Source organism: Schistocerca serialis, chromosome 8 (genome assembly GCF_023864345.2).
Source record: "Schistocerca serialis cubense isolate TAMUIC-IGC-003099 chromosome 8, iqSchSeri2.2, whole genome shotgun sequence".
Classification (NCBI taxonomy): domain Eukaryota; kingdom Metazoa; phylum Arthropoda; class Insecta; order Orthoptera; family Acrididae; genus Schistocerca; species Schistocerca serialis.
Window position 1 is genome coordinate 505,726,370 of NC_064645.1, and position 16,824 is coordinate 505,743,193.

Sequence of the window (16,824 nt, forward strand, 5' to 3'; positions counted from 1 at the left end):
ATCCAGGGTAGTGTAGAACCCCAATTCATCGCTGAATACAGTGCAATACCTTTAATCACCAGTCCATGGTTCGCAGTCACGGAACCTCTCCAAATGCAATCATTTGTGCTGTGTTGTGAATGGCAGCCTATGCATCGGTCGGTAATTCCCTAGGCAGCTGAAGGGGCCACTGCCACAACCAAATGCCCTACAAATCTCGATACTGCACGATTTGACCAGCTGACCAAATGTAGCGACAAAATGACACTCCTTTGAAACACTGTCAGTTTCCAATAATGCTGTCCCACACAAGTACACGTATACTCTGTGTCCTTCATAGTGACCGCTATCCCGCCTGTAGTAGTCAGACGTGGTTTGTTGGGACCTTGACAAGTGTGGCTGCCCTTACTTTCCCATGCAGTCCAACATCAGATCACTGACACATCCGGATGCCCAACAAATCTCATATTGCATAATTCGGCCAGCTGATGCCTCGCACGAGTATGCAGGACCTCCGTGTCCTTCTCACTGATCAGGCAACATCTGACGCTATTCACGACCGTTATATGCCCTATTAGGCCTGGTAACAACGCTAAACACGAACGACACTAATGCATTCTCGTGGCTGTTCTACCTGTCACGGAGAACTGCAGCTGTAATCATTGACATATCCGCCGATGGTGTTCCTGTGCACAAAGTTACATTGAAGTACGGCCACATATTACTGCCTGCTTCACATTTTTTGTCAGGCAGTGAATTTGACAAGTCGGTAGGCACTGACTAGAATACCAAATAAGAAAATCAGCACATGTGCAACTGAAATGGTCACTTCTAACAGTTGATATTCACTGCTTACTATACTAACAAGCTAAAGGCGTCCGCAGCTTCGCAACTAAGAGGTAGACTAGGCCAACGCTAAGAACGAGAATGCGTTTTTGTGCATAGGTCAAGTAATTTTGCACGAGCTCTACCAAGTCACTCACCAGGCCGCAGAAAAACTGATAAAGGGGTCTTGGAAGGAAAGAAGGGAGAACAGAGCTTTACCTCCCGTCGACGACATGGTTATTAGAGATGCGGATCAAATTCAGTATGGCAAAGGATGGGGAAGGTAATCGGCCGTATTCTTTCCTTAGGAACTGTTCTGGCATTTGATTTAAGCAATTCAGGGTACCCACACAAAACCTAAATCGGGATGAAGATTTGAACCGCCAGTATCCCAACGTGTAAGTAATGAAGAGTAACCTTACTGAAGGGCCCACCCAGAATTGGACACTTCTCTTTGTGGCAATAGCAACGCAATGAAGGAGATAAATAAATGACGCGGGACATTTAAGAAACTCATTAACTGTGATATAATCACAACGAAGTACAGAGTTACCCATTGGTTAGGTAAGCTTTGTAAAATTTAGAACAGTCTTTGATCACAAACAAATTTCCTCTTATATTATACTTGGTACCTATCTCGTATAAGATCCTCATTACATATGTGTCGAAAAAAAACAAGAAGAACGTGCTCAGTCTTTTGATTTCTTCAAACGTCGGATGTAGCACCATCTTTATGAAGGACACAGCGATTCAGAGTATTCAAGGCAGATAAGATATACAAATTTACAGTTGCAGAGAGGCAGGTCTAACATATGCTGAGAAGCTTCTCATCGACGGTCTTGTTACTTAAACCTATACGCTTCCACGCTTGATGTAAATATGAAATGAAACATTAATTTCCATTGGGGACTAAAAGATAACAATGGACTCTCATTGACTGTGCTCAGCGCAGACAACGTACAAGATACTTTTGTGTAATAAACAACAACTCGGTCAGACAATGAAGATATAAAACTGAGTGCACATACTCACTATCTCTGTGCATCTCGTAAATGTAAGTAGAAGAAGGAAAAGTACTACACTTCTTTTTTCTTTATTTTTACTCCTTCAACCACTCACCTGTATTTACTGTTTTCCAGTTTCAGTATTATAGGTTTCGAATCCATAAGACTCCATAGTCAGGAACAAGGAACGTGGAAATCGGTACATATCCATAACATATGTCATCTGAACATGAGGAACTGCTCATCCTTCCATGTCATCAGTAAGAAGTTCTTGGTGGCGGATTCCCACCATTTTCTGTCACTGTGGAAGCGACAAGGCACAACGAGGGTGTCTAGAACACATTTCCTTTTTGTTCAGCGTTTGCTACGCTGTGTGAGAATGCGTTAAGCCATACAAGCACGCAGGCATTCAAATCAAGAAAAAAACAAAAACAAATTTATTCCCGTAAGTAAATGGTACCCTTATCATTTTGGTTTCAAAGGGGTATGCTAGAGATTTGAATCATGATATCTGTTGTTCATCAGATATACTGTATTTTTTCCTTCAGAATCGGCGTTTGGAAGATGATACCGCTGTCATAAAACAGACAGACATTAACAACCACGATGTTATTACGGCAACCAAAGTCGCCAAATGCAGGAAGTTTGTCCAGAGGGCTAGAAGAGTGTTTGCGTTTGATAGGGATGTTAACCATTTAACACCGTACTCTAAAGGCGAACTGTGAACATTTTGTTGAAGTCTTACAAACGAAGAAGCCTTGTGATCAAAGTGTAAACAATATGAATGGCACTTGAGATAAATAAGTACAGAGTAAGATGATAAGAGATGGCGAAGACCCACGTTAGTGTAATGATCCCATTCAGTGAAGGTTAGAAAACAAAACGTGTTACACTCTCGCATCAAAACATTATGTAGGGGACTGTTGTAGGAAACTTGATGTCACCCCACACATCCATAAGAAGAGCTACCCGTATAGTATTCAACAAACTGTCGAAATATATTTCAGGAATACCTAGGAAATTCTAGCTCTATGTGAAGTCGACTAACGTATAGAACCTTCAATTCAGCTTCCTTAAAACAACAGAGAAAGTCCATTTATTAAATTCTAAAAAATCCTTTTACTAACATCCCACCGTTGCAAAAAATTATAAATGGCTGTAGGTACACAGCCCCGAGTACTTAATCTAAGCTCTACGCCATTGTGACAGAATTTAGAATTTCGTACTTCGTACTGAGCAATAAGATATTCAAAGCTCTCGCAAGTTACAGCCATATTCCTCAATTCTGCGTTTCAAGTGGCAATAACAAGCACCTTTGACATCTTACTAATCCTGTGGGCTCGAAACCTTGCCTGTTCAAGTTGCAGACTCGCGTGTGTTTCTAACCAGATTGACGTATTTTTCAATTAAACTACATAGCTCTAGGCGCTGTGTTAACCATACAACAAACTGAAATATCTTAATGAACATGTTAAAATGCTTAGAAAATTTAAAATTAAGATAAAGCAGTAAATATACAGTATAAATGGAGGAATGTCATTCTCTGCTTCTAATGAGCAGAATGTCCTGTCAAGCACAGAATGAAAATGCAGTAACTATGAGAGACAGCCCACTTACAAGCAAAAAACTGCAGAAACTTGTACTTAATAATTCAGTCCGTTTACGCAGGAGAGACTCCTGACTGGGTAGAAATCACTTATTGGGTTCCACAAGGATCAGTCTTAGGTCCAATGTTGTTTCTAACTTCATGTAAGCGACCTTCCATTTCATATAGAACAAGTAGAATTAGTTGTTTCTTCACGTTACACTAGTACTGTAATCAGTTCTAACATATGTAAATCAACAGAAAAACGATAAATAATTTTCTTAAAAGTGGTTTGAGAGTGATTTTTTGTAAATGGTCTCATATTCAGTTTCAAAAAGATACGAAATATTCGGTTGTGCACAACTAGAGCTATTATACCAGGGATAAATGCTACGCATGGAGAAGAAGTAATAACTAGGGTGGAAACGCCAAAGTATTTAAATGTCCATACTGATGAGAATTTAAACTGAAAAAAAACGTATTTCTGAACTCTTAAAACAACTCAGTTCAGCCACATTTGCAATTCGAATCACTGACAATCTTGGGGAGATACAAATCAGTAAGTTAATATATTTTGAGTGTTTTTACTCCGTAATCTCCTATGCAATAATGTTCTGGCGTAACTCATCCTTAAGAAAGATATTTTAGTTGCACAGAAACGTATTGTAAAACTAATATCTGTCTCTCACCAACCATCACCTTCTGTATGTATTTTTCAGGTGTTAAGCATTTTGCGCACTGCTTCACAGCACGTGTATTCCCTCATGAAATTTGTTGTAAATGATCCAAAACAGCTCAAAATGAATAATGCACGTAATTATAATACCATAAGAAAAAAATTACCTTCATTATTCCACATTAAGATTGACTTTTAACTCAAAAAGAAGTGGATAAATGCTGTCACAAAAAGTTTTGATCACCGTTCCAATGATACAAAATGTCAAACAGCCCGCAAAATTAATTTTAAAACAAACTGAAAGAGTTTCTCCTTGATAACTCCTTCATTTTCGTAGAAGGATTTCTGTTTATGTAACATTTTAAAGTTGGTTAAGGATTACTAATGTAGATGAAAAATAAAACCCTGTTAATGATCTTCATGAAGCCATATCTAAATACGAACGTATAATATGAATGGAAAAGAACTCGTTTGACATCACTACGATTAGTCGTACAAATTATCCACGGAACATGAAACAACTACACTGAACTGAGGGGTATCAGTACCAACGTTTGAAATTTGAAACGCATTGGGTTAAAGTCTCCTCTCTGTGCAGTATAACATGACCTCTTTATGGTTGTTTCCCCCAGTGCTCTTTGTGACAGGAAGAGATTTTGGTACTGGGTGACTGTCTGTGGAAAACATTGAACTGGCTGCGCAAGCCAGGTGGCCTCTTCTTTGACTGGTGAAGCGCGCCGCTAGAGGTCAGTCACGTGGGAGAGGGGAGGGAGAAAGGTCCCCGCTATCGACGTGTGTCCTACATGTGTGCTCTTCAAAACGTACCCATCGTCCATACAGGATGTTAAGACAGAGGCTGAGCTTGTAACTTGTCCTTGTGCTGATGGGGGAAGACAAGGATTCAGGTCTAGGAGGAGGTGGGTCAGAGTTCCTTAGTTTCCACCCCTCCTCTCAACTCCTCCTCCCCAAACTCCAAATGTAATTTGCCGTCTCCATCAAATTTAACGTGCCACATATGCCTAAAATTATAATAATAACAAAAATCATAAAAAAAGCATTTTAAAGAAAACTGAAGAAATACTAGAACAATGAGCTTAAAAATGGAGAAAATGGAAAAGTTCAAAAAAAGAGTAACATTTAGAAGAATTCAGAGCAAAGAAAAGGAACATCAAAAATAATCCGAAAAATCAAAAGAACCTTTGGAGAAACTCAGCTTATAGAAATACAAGAAAATTTAATAAAAATAATTCTAGAAATGTCTAGAAATGTAGTTAAAGGGTATCAAGCGCCAAGTATTTTTTCAAAGATGAAAATGGCAAAGCAAGATTTAATAACAAAGAACTTTGTGAAATACTGTCAAAATTTTTAGCCAGGTTCTTAGAATATCCAGTTCCAAGGGTTAAACTGGAATTTTCAGCACTATCACAAAATCTGGACGAAGATTTCCCACCAACAGAGGACGAAATTTATGAAGATATCAAATCACTCAAAAACAACAAAGCAAGTGAAGAAGACTTTATTATAGAAGAATACTGAAATGGTCACAATCAAAGATTACAAATGATCAACAACTGCTTTTTGAGAACATCTGGAGAACTGGAAAGATTCCAGAAAAGTGGAAAAAAGGGTTAATCCACCCGTTACGTAAAAATGGACACAAATAAAATGTCAACAGTTACAGAGGAGTGTCACTCTTCCAGCTGCACAAAATATTATCAAAAATTCTCCTCGACAGATTTGTACAAACTTTAGACAAACAGCTGGGAGGGTATCAGGGAGGTTTTCGAAAGGGAATATCATACACAGAACAGATTTTTAACTTAAAAGCAATAATTTTCCACAGACTGTTAACCAGCAAACCTATAATAGTATCGTTTATTGATTTCAAAAAAGCATTTGATTCAGTAGACAGAGTAACAATAGACAAAATCATTAAAGAATTCGGTGTTAAAGCAAACATAGTTCGGGAAACTCTTACAAATACGAAATCTGAAGTTAAATTGATGGAAAAAGTTTCTCAGCCATTTGAAATAAAAGCTGGTGTTAGTCAAGAGGATTGTTTATCACCTTTACTGTTTAACTGCGTTCTAGAAAGTATTGTAAGAACCTGAAATTTGGGGCTAAAGAATAACAAGATTGAATCAAAAGTCCTACGAAGGAACACAATCGGAATTAAGATAAACTGCCTGGCTTTTGCAGATGATTTTGCAATACTTTCAGAAAATCTGACAAAAATTTCAGCTACGAAAACGACATTCATGACAAACATATAAAGCGTACCAAAATTCATAGAAACACAGGTAGGTGAAACAGAGTGAGTAAGTAAATTCAAATATCTTAGAGAAAGTATAAAACAGAGTGGACTAGACAAATTTGCAGCATATTGAAGAGTTAACAAAATGGAGAGAGCATACGGTTTGACAAAGAATATTTTCAACAGCAAACCCATAACTAGAAAAAGGAAACTAAAATACTATAGCACAGTGGTACGACCAGATTATTTACATGGTTGTGAATGCCTAACAGCGAACTATTTGCTGGCACGATAGAGGTACTTGAAAGACGGATGGTTAGAAAAATAATGTGTGAAATGTAAACTACAGATCGCTGGAAAATGAGACGTAATAAGGAGATTAACAAAAATATAGAGAAAATATCAGAAGTAATGGCTAAAAGAAGATTAACCTTTTTGGACACCTCTACCGTTTGAATGAGAACAGGCTCACGAAATAAACATTCCTGTATTTCTGGAAGAAGAAATCTACAATAGTATGTATCACAGAAATAAGGAAAGACCTAGAAGGTAACAGTGTCAAAAAATCGGAAGTACCAGACAGAAATCTTTTAAAGATTAAAATATTAAATTTAGAATGCTTCCAGTGCAGAAGAAATAAGAAATCAGGAACAACACGGACAGAAGAAAGGTAAAGACAACATGGAGATAAGATGAAGGAGTACTAGAAAAATGGAAAACGACAAGGACAGAAGAGGAGTTGAGGTAGTTATGTGACCCTAGTTGGTCAATACGAGTATTAAAAAAAGCTTATATAAGCTTTAATATAATGACAAATTGTTTACATCAGTAACTACATCACTTTTACAGAACTTCCAAGAAATTCCACTTCAGAGAAGTACAGCATTTGTGAAGCATTCGTCCAAAAATTAGAGAATATGGACGAAGTTGCACTTTGGTGCATTTTTCACACTTCCGTCTCTAGCCCTCCCTATAAGTGAACTTTCATACATTTTTAAACCATGATATTCAGTTTTTATGTGCAGCAGCTTTTTTTCAGAATGACTGCTACAGTCGCAGGTTCGAATCCTGCCTTGGGCATGGATGTGTGTGATGTCCTTAGGTTAGTTAGGTTTAAGTAGTTCTAAGTTCTAGGTGACTGATGACCACAGATGTTAAGTCCCATAGTGCTCAGAGCCATTTTTGAACCATTTTTTCAGAAATTACAATGGTTACTTCAGAAATTTAAGGTTTTCAAAATGTGAAATAGTATTTCAAGGTACAACACGGTCATGTACCTAGGAACGTGCATTGCATTGAAATTTAAAAGCGTTGCAATCAACAAGATCTTGTCAATACTGTGTTTAATCGTCTATCAGTTACATTATTGCTCTACTACACACCAATAGCCAGTAAGTGAAATCAGTTTAAGCAGAAGTATTATCAAAAAACAGTTACAAGTTAAATACAGTTTGAAACAGAAGCTACTGGAAACTAAAATGAATTTCCATTTTCAAGACAAGTAAAATTATCAGGACATTAAAGAAATTTAATTCTTTTTGCAAGTATCACATGTTTCGTAGTAAAAGACCTTCTTCTGTTTCAAGACAGATGGTGCACAGCCAACGAAGTGAGGTGTAACTGTCCACATATTATATAAATAGTTTTGAAAATATGTAGCACTTTTCTCATTATAAAATTCAGTACCTGAAGAATTAATAATATATTCCACACAGCCTAATATAGTCTACAGCACATACAAGGGAGTAGACCAGTCTGACATGTTGAAACACATCCTGAAATCTTTTATACAGGAAGAATACACGAAAGAAAGACACCGTCAAAATTTCAGTTGCTAAGGTGCACAGAAAGTACCTTTTTAGAAAAAAAATGTTGAAAATTGCAAAATTCGTAGTTCGCCAGTTGGCTGGTAAAATGTACACCCCTATCAGAGGTGTAGTGGACTGCGCAGGAGCAACATAGCAAGTGTATGTCCTGGACTGACGGCGCATTGGTAAACAGATAACACGGCAAAAGATTCCGGACTAGATTACCATTCGGATCTCCTACAGGGGACTGCCAAGGCGGAGGTGACCATAAGGAAAAGATGGAATAACCAACGAAAGGATAACGTTCTACGAGTCAGGTCGTGGAATATCCGAATTTGTTCCTGGTAGGGAATCCAGAAAATCTGAATAGGGAAATCCTAAATCTCAATGTACATACAATGGGTATCAGTGAACTGAAATGGAAAGAAGACAAGGATTTCTGGCCAGATGAGTGTAGGATTACATCAGCAGCGGCAGAAAATGGTATAATGGGAATAGGATTCGTATGAATAGGAATGTAGGGCAGAGAGTGAGTTACTGTTCAGTGATAGGGTTGTTCTCATCAGAATCGACAACAAATCAACACCCAAAACGATAATTCAGGTATACATGCCGACGTTGCACCCCAAAGATGAAGAGATAGAAGAAGTACATGAGGATATTGTATGAGTAATTCAGTACATATAGGGAAACGAAAATCTAATAGTCATGTGTGATTCGAATGCGGTTGTAGGCGAAGAAGTAGAAGAAAGAGCTACGGGAAAAAGTGGGTTTGGTACTAGGAATGAGAGAGGAGAAAGACTAATTGAGTTTTGCAGTAACTTTCAACTAATGATAGTGAATACTCTGTTCAAGAATCACAAGAGGAGGAGGAATACTTGGAAAAGGCCGGGTGATACGAGAAGATTTCAATTATATTACATTTTGGTCAGACAGAGACTCCAATATCAGGCACTGAATTGCAACGTGTGTCTACGAGCTGATATAGACTCAGATCACATTGTATTAGTGATGAAGCGTAGGCTGAAGTTCAAGAGCTTAGGAAAAATCAAAATGCAAAGAACTATGATACGGAAGTACTACAGAATGACGAGATACGCTTGAAGTTTCATAAGGCAATAGATATGGCAATAAGGAATAGCTCAGTAGGCAGTGCAGTTGTAGAGGAATGGTCATCTCTAAAAAGGGCACTTTCAGGAGTTGGAAAGATAAGTGTAGGTACAAAGAAGGTAACTGCGTGGAAACCATAGGTAACAGAACAATTACTTCAGTTGATCGATGAAAGAAGAAAATACAAAAATGTTCAGGGAAATTCAAGAATACAGAAATACAAGTCGCTGAGGTATGACATAAATAGGAAGTCCAGGGAAGCTAAGACGAAATGGCTGTATATAAAATTTGAAGCAATCTGAAAAGAAATGATTGTTGGAAGGACAGACTCAGCATACAGAAAAGTCAAAACAAACTTTAGTGAAATTAAAAGCAAAAGTTTTAAGAATACAAGGTGAGTTCCACTATTAAATGCAGAGGAGATAGTGGATAGGTGGAAAGAGTACATTGAAGGCCTCTATGAGGGGGAAGATTTGTCTGATGTGATAGAAGAAAAAACAGGAGTCGATGTAGAAGAGATAGGGGATCCAGTATTAGAATCAGAATTTAAGAGAGCTTTGGAGGACTTAACATCAAATAATGCAAAAGCGATAGATGATTTCTGAAATCAATGGGGGAACAAAACGACTGATCACGTTGGTGTGTAGACTGTACGACTCTGGCGACATACCATCTGACTTCCGGAAAAATATCATCCACGCAATTTCGAAGACTGCAAGAGCTGACAAGTGCGAGAATTATCGCACAATCAGCTTAACAAATGTTCAAACGTGTGTGAAATCTTATGGGAGTTAACTGCTAAGGTCATCAGTCCCTAAGCTTACACACTACTTAACCAAAATTATCCTAAGAACAAACACACGCACCCATGCCCGATGGAGGACTCGAACCTTCGCCGGCACCAGCCGCACATTGAAGTGACGCTATACTTCATCGTGACGACAGTGGAGAATAAACAAGGAACTGTTTCATTGTTAGTAAACTATTCATTATTCAAAAATTATCATACGAAATGTGCTGCAGGAATTGTTAAACTCGAAAAATGAAGTGAATGTAAGAAATATTTCATTCCAACAAATGAAAAGTCCGTATTGATGGAAATCATCTGTATAACACAAACACTGTCTTGGTTTATTTTCCCCTGTTAGTCACCTTCGTAAGAATTACTTCTGCAACACATTAGCTGTCGATATGAACTCCCTCTTATTCAAAAAAATAATAATATGTAACATTTTTCGTATGACTGCTTCAAATTCGCACGTGTCACCGTGGTTATTTGCGCTACGCAGCGCTACGCTCTCTTGTAACCGCCGATCGCGCGCTAGGCAGGAAGGGATTGTACAAAGAACTGTCATAAGCGATTCGTTGGGTGGCAAAAACGAGTAGCTTCAACAGTTTTCAAAACGTCTTGCAGTGCGTCTTAGCAGATGAAATTTTGACAGTGCATTCCTTTCGTTGCATTCTTCCTGCACAAAAATAAAAAAAAAGGCTGCGTTCCGACATGTCGGACTGAACCATTCTCTTGTTACATGTACAGAATGCGAAATATTTACAAATTCTGAACAAAACACAGCCACAAGTCTAACAACAAAAACTGCAGAAAATGGCGAAAAGTGCTTCTGGCGGTCTCCACGTGTTTCTAAAAGCAGAAACTAGACTGAAGGAGCGACAGAACAACATCATGTGTTCCTAGGTACTCTGTCCACTTGATACAATACTCTCCCCTACATATGACACACTATTGACATAAGAAACATAATAGCAACAAACTCTCACATTTCTGACTTCAAAATTTGTACTTATTTCCGACACACTGTGGGATGGAATAATGTCCAACACAATTAAAAAAAATATTTGCGTTCGGCTGTAGTCGAAGTATTATTTTGCCTATTGACTACCAGTTTTGGCATCATTACGCCATCTTCTGGTGCATAGTAGTCAAGCTTGCTTTCCAAGTTTTGTGGCGGTGTTCGTAGGGACAAACAATTCGCTGTAAAAACGGCTTACGAAGTCACCGCCACACTTTCAATAGCGGGCCGACCGGTCCGCTGGAACAGTGAACAGAAAGATGAAAACCCAAACACTCTGATTAAATGAAAGTCGGTACTTATCTTTATTAACGAAGATACAGCAACACAGTATTGAACTCCGTGTCTACAGAGATCTGTCTAGTTCGAGTCGGAGCGGCTAGGTCAGCGTCGGCTGACGACAAACAACAACTCTGCTGCGATGAACACACAACTGACTAGCAAGTACACAATTCGGTGGCGAGTATACAACTGAGCGGCGAATACAGAACTGTCCTAGCGCTCGCGACTCCAGCGCTAAGAACCCAGAAGCCAGCGGTGGCGCGCGCAGACTTGCGGCGATTTCCTGTCTCGCTGGCGCTGCTTATGCGGACGGCGTCCGGACTTTGATGCTGCCAACCTTTTGGCAGCGGGCTCGGGTGGTATTACTGGCTAGGATATAACACCAAGTATGACGGGCGTTCAATAAGTAATGCAACACAATTTTTTTCTTGAACAATTTCGGTTGAAAGAATGTGGAATCTGTTGTGGGACATATTGTAATTTTCCTGCTTCAGCACCTATAGTTTCATGAAGTTCTGATTGGTGGCGGCGCTACGCGTGGCCTTCAAAATGGCGCCTGCAACAGAGGTGCGTTCCAAGCAGAGAGCTGTCATTGAGTTTCTTTTGGTAGGAAACCAGGGCATCGTAACTGTTCCTAGGCGCTTGCAGAATGTCTACCGAGACCTGGCAGTGAACAAAAGCGCGGCGAGTCGATGGGCGAGGCGTTTGTCATCATCGCAAAAAGATTGTGCAAACCTGTCTAGCCGGCCGGCTGCAAACAGCTGTGACTCCTGCAATGTTGAAACGTAAAGCACAGTCAAACACCTCTCTGCACAACTGGACGTCTCTGTTGGTAATTCTGACAAACTCGTCCACCAGTTAGGGTACTCAAAGGTGTGTACCCGCTGGGTTTCTCGTCGCTTAACAGAAGACTTAAAGCGCAACGAAGGACCACCTGCGCGGAATTGCTTACACGTTACGAGGCTCATTGTGACAATTTTTGTAGAACATCGTCACAGGCGATGAAACATGGATTTGTAACTTCGAATCGGAAACAAAGCGGCAGTCCGTGGAGTAGCAGCACATCAGCTCTCCTTCCAAGAAAAAGTTCAAAGCCGCACTCTCAGAAGGTAAAGTCATGGTGGCGGTCTTCTGGGACTCTGAAGCGGTTGTTCTGTTTCATGTCCTCCCTCATGGGGCAACGATCAATTCGGTAGAGTGTTGTACTACCCTCAGGGAAGTAAAGGAACTACTTCAGTGTGTTTGTGTTCACAAAAATACGAACAAACTTCTCCTTCTCCACGACAAGCCTGCGTGCCCGACAGGAGTTCACAAAACTTCACTGGATCGTTCTTCCTCATCCCCCCTACAGTCCGCATCTCGCATATTCCTACTTCCATCTGCTTGGCCCAATGGAGGATATTCTCCGAGGGAAGCAGTGCGTGGATGATGGAATGCTGTTGATACAGCAGAATTTGGCTCCAACGTCGACCAGTATAGTGGTACTATGCGGGCATACAGGCCCTCCCTGTAAGGTGATGGAAGGCCATCACATTGAGCGGATATTATGTTCAAAAATAAAGTTTTGTTGCCAAAAGAGTGGGAAATAATATGGTGTACTGGTACCATGACTAAAAGCAACCCGCATTCAGAAAAAAATCTGTTGCATTATTTATTGAACGCCCCTGATATGTGTGACACACACTGCTTAAAAGCTTGTTTGTCTGTCCTTGGAACGAGATACATAACTGGTTCTGCGTGTCAGGAATCCGACAGTTTCGTGGTAGGTTTGGCAGGTATGTGGCATTAGTTGCCTACGTACAGGTCTACATCTACATCTACATTTATACTCCGCAGGCCACCCAATGGTGTGTGGCGGAGGGCACTTTACGTGCTACTGCCATTACCTCCCTTTTCTGTTCCAGTCGCGTATGGTTCGCGGGAAGAACGACTGTCTGAAAGCCTCCGTGCGCGCTGGAATCTCTCTAATTTTACATTCGTGATCTCCTCGGGAGGTGTAAGTAGGGGGAAGCAATATATTCGATACCTCATCCAAAAGCGCCTCTCTTGCATAGTCTCCCATTTGAGTTTGGTAAACATCTCCGTAACGCTATCACGGTTACCAAATAACCCTGTGACGAAACGCGCCGCTCTTCTTTGGATCTTCTCTATCTCCTCCGTCAACCCGATCTGGTACGGATCCCACACTGATGAGCAATACTCAAGTATAGGTCGAACGAGTGTTTTGTAAGCCACCTCCTTTGTTGATGGACTACATTTTCTAAGGACTCTCCCAATGAATCTCAACCTGGTACCCGCCTTACCAACAATTAACTTTATATGATCATTTCACTTCAAATCGTTCCGCACGCATACTCCCACATATTTTACAGAAGTAACTGCTACCAGTGTTTGTTCCGCTATCATATAATCATACAATAAAGGATCCTTCTTTCTATGTATTCCCAATACATTACATTTGTCTATGTTAAGAGTCAGTTGCCATTTCCTGCACCAAGTGCCTATCCGCTGCAGATCTTCCTGCATTTCGCTACAATTTTCTAATGCTGCAACTTCTCTGTATACTACAGCATCATCCGCGAAAAGCCGCATGGAACTTCCGACACTATCTACTAGGTCATTTATATATATTGTGAAAAGCAATGGTCCCATAACACTCCCCTGTGGCACGCCAGAGGTTACTTTAACGTCTGTAGACGTCTCTCCATTGATAACAACATGCTGTGTTCTGTTTGCTACAAAACTCTTCAATGCAGCCACACAGTTGGTCTGATATTCCGTAGTACTTTGTTTATCAGGCGACAGTGCGGAACTGTATCGAACGCCTTCCGGAAGTCAAGGAAAATAGCATCTACCTGGGAGCCTGTATCTAATATTTTGTGGGTCTCATGAACAAATAAAGCGAGTTGGGTCTCACACGATCGCTGTTTCCGGAATCCATGTTGATTCCTACAGAGTAGATTCTGGCTTTCCAAAAACGACATGATACGCGAGCAAAAAACATGTTCTAAAATCCTACAACAGATCGACGTCAGAGATATAGGCCTATAGTTTTGCGCATCTGCTCGACGACCCTTCTTGAAGACTGGGACTACCTGTGCTCTTTTCCAATCGTTTGGAACCTTCCGTTCCTCTAGAGACTTGCGGTACACGGCTGTTAGAAGGAGGGCGAGTTCTTTCACGTACTCTGTGTAGAATCGAATTGGTATCCCGTCAGGTCCAGTGGCCTTTCCTCTGTTGAGTGATTCCAGTTGCTTTTCTATTCCTTGGACACTTATTTCGATGTCAGCCATTTTTTCGTTTGTGCGAGGATTTAGAGAAGGAACTGCAGTGCGGTCTTCCTCTGTGAAGCAGCTTTGGAAAAAGATGTTTAGTATTTCAGCTTTACGCGTGTCGTCCTCTGTTTCAATGGCATCATCATCCCAGAGTGTCTGGATATGCTGTTTCGAGCCACTTACTGATTTAACGTAAGACCAGAACTTCCTAGTATTTTCTGTCAAGTCGGTACATAGAATTTTACTTTCGAATTCACTGAACGCTTCACGCATAGACCTCCTTACGCTAACTTTGACATCGTTTAGCTTCTGTTTGTCTGAGAGGTTTTGGCTGCGTTTAAACTTGCTGTGAAGCTCTCTTTGCTAACTTTGTTGTTAAACCACGGTGGGATTTTCCCGTCCCTCACAGTTTTACACGGCACGTACCCGTCTAAAACGCATTTTACGAGTGCCTTGAACTTTTTCCATAAACACTTAACATTGTCAGTTTCGGAAGAGAAATTTTCGTTTGGATCTGTTAGGCAGTCTGAAATCTGCCTTCTATTACTCTTGCTAAACAGATAAACCTTCCTCCCTTTTTTTATATTCCTATTAACTTCCATATTCAGGGATGCTGCAACGGCCTTATGATCACTGCTTCCCTGTTCTGCACTTACAGAGTCGAAAAGTTCGGGTCTGTTTGTTATCAGTAGGTCCAAGATGTTATCTCCACGAGTCGGTTCTCTGTTTAATTGCTCGAGGTAATTTTCGGATAGTGCACTAAGTATAATGTCACTCGATGCTCTGTCCCTACCACCCATCCTAAATATCTGAGTGTCCCAGTGTATATCTGGTAATTGAAATCTCCACCTAAGACTATAACATGCTGAGAAAATTTATGTGAAATGTATTCCAAATTTTCTCTCAGTTGTTCTGCCACTAATGCTGCTGTGTCGGGAGGTCGGTAAAAGGAGCCAACTATTAACCTAGCTCGGTTGTTGAGTGTAACCTCCACCCATAATAATTCACAGGAACTATCCACTTCTACTTCACTACAGGATAAACTATTACTAACAGCGACAAACACGCCACCACCGGTTGCTTGCAATCTATCCTTTCTAAACACCGTCTGTGCCTTTGTAAAAATTTCGGCAGAATTTATCTCTGGCTTCAGCCAGCTTTCTGTACCTATAACGATTTCAGCTTCGGTGCTTTCTATCAGCGCTTGAAGTTCCGGTACTTTACCAATGCAGCTTTGACAGTTTACAATTACAATACCGATTGCTGCTTGGTCCCCGTATGTCCTGACTTTGTCCCGCACCCTTTGAGGCTGTTGCCCTTTCTGTACTTTCCCGAGGCCATCTAACCTAAAAAAAACCGCCCAGTCCACGCCACACAACCCCTGCTACCCGTGTAGCCGCTTGCTGCGTGTAGTGGACTCCTGACCTATCCAGCGGAACCCGAAACCCCTCCACCCTATGGCGCAAGTTGAGGAATCTGCAGCCCACACGGTCGCAGAACCGTCTCAGCCTCTGATTCAGACCCTCCACTCGGCTCTGTACCAAAGGTCCGCAGTCAGTCCTGTCGACGATGCTGCAGATGGTGAGCTCTGCTTTCATCCCGCTAGCGAGACTGGCAGTCTTCACCAAATCAGATAGCCGCCGGAAGCCAGAGAGGATTTCCTCCGATCCATAGCGACACACATCATTGGTGCCGACATGAGCGACCACCTGCAGATGGGTGCACCCTGTACCCTTCATGGCATCTGGGAGGACCCTTTCAACAACTGGAATGACTCCCCCCGGTATGCACACGGAGTGCACATTGGTTTTCTTCCCCTCTCTTGCTGCCATATCCCTAAGGGGCCCCATTACGCGCCTGACGTTGGAGCTCCCAACTACCAGTAAGCCCACCCTCTGCGACAGCCCAGATCTTGCAGACTGAGGGGCAACCTCTGGAACAGGACGAGCAGCCATGTCCGGCCGAAGATCAGTATCAGCCTGAGACAGAGCCTGAAACCGGTTCGTCAAACTGGAGAGGCCTTCCGTTCAGCCCTCCGGAATGTCTTTCGCCCCCTGCCACACCTCGAGACGACCTCCCACTCTACCACAGGTGATGGATCAGCCTCAATGTGGGCAGTATCCCGGGCAGCCACAGTCGTAGTCCAATCGGGGGATGCGTGGGACGAGCTGGCCGCCCCCGACAAACCCCCATCCGGACCCCCACAGTGATCCCCATT

The 16,824-nt window shown here is 41.3% G+C and overlaps 1 protein-coding gene across 1 annotated transcript in view; it reads right to left on the reverse strand.

Annotated features, from left to right (window-relative positions):
* Positions 1-16,824, reverse strand: part of LOC126416672 (centrosomal protein of 104 kDa) — a 412,118-nt gene that overhangs the window by 153,762 nt on the left and 241,532 nt on the right. The gene's annotated exons all lie outside the window — the stretch shown is intronic.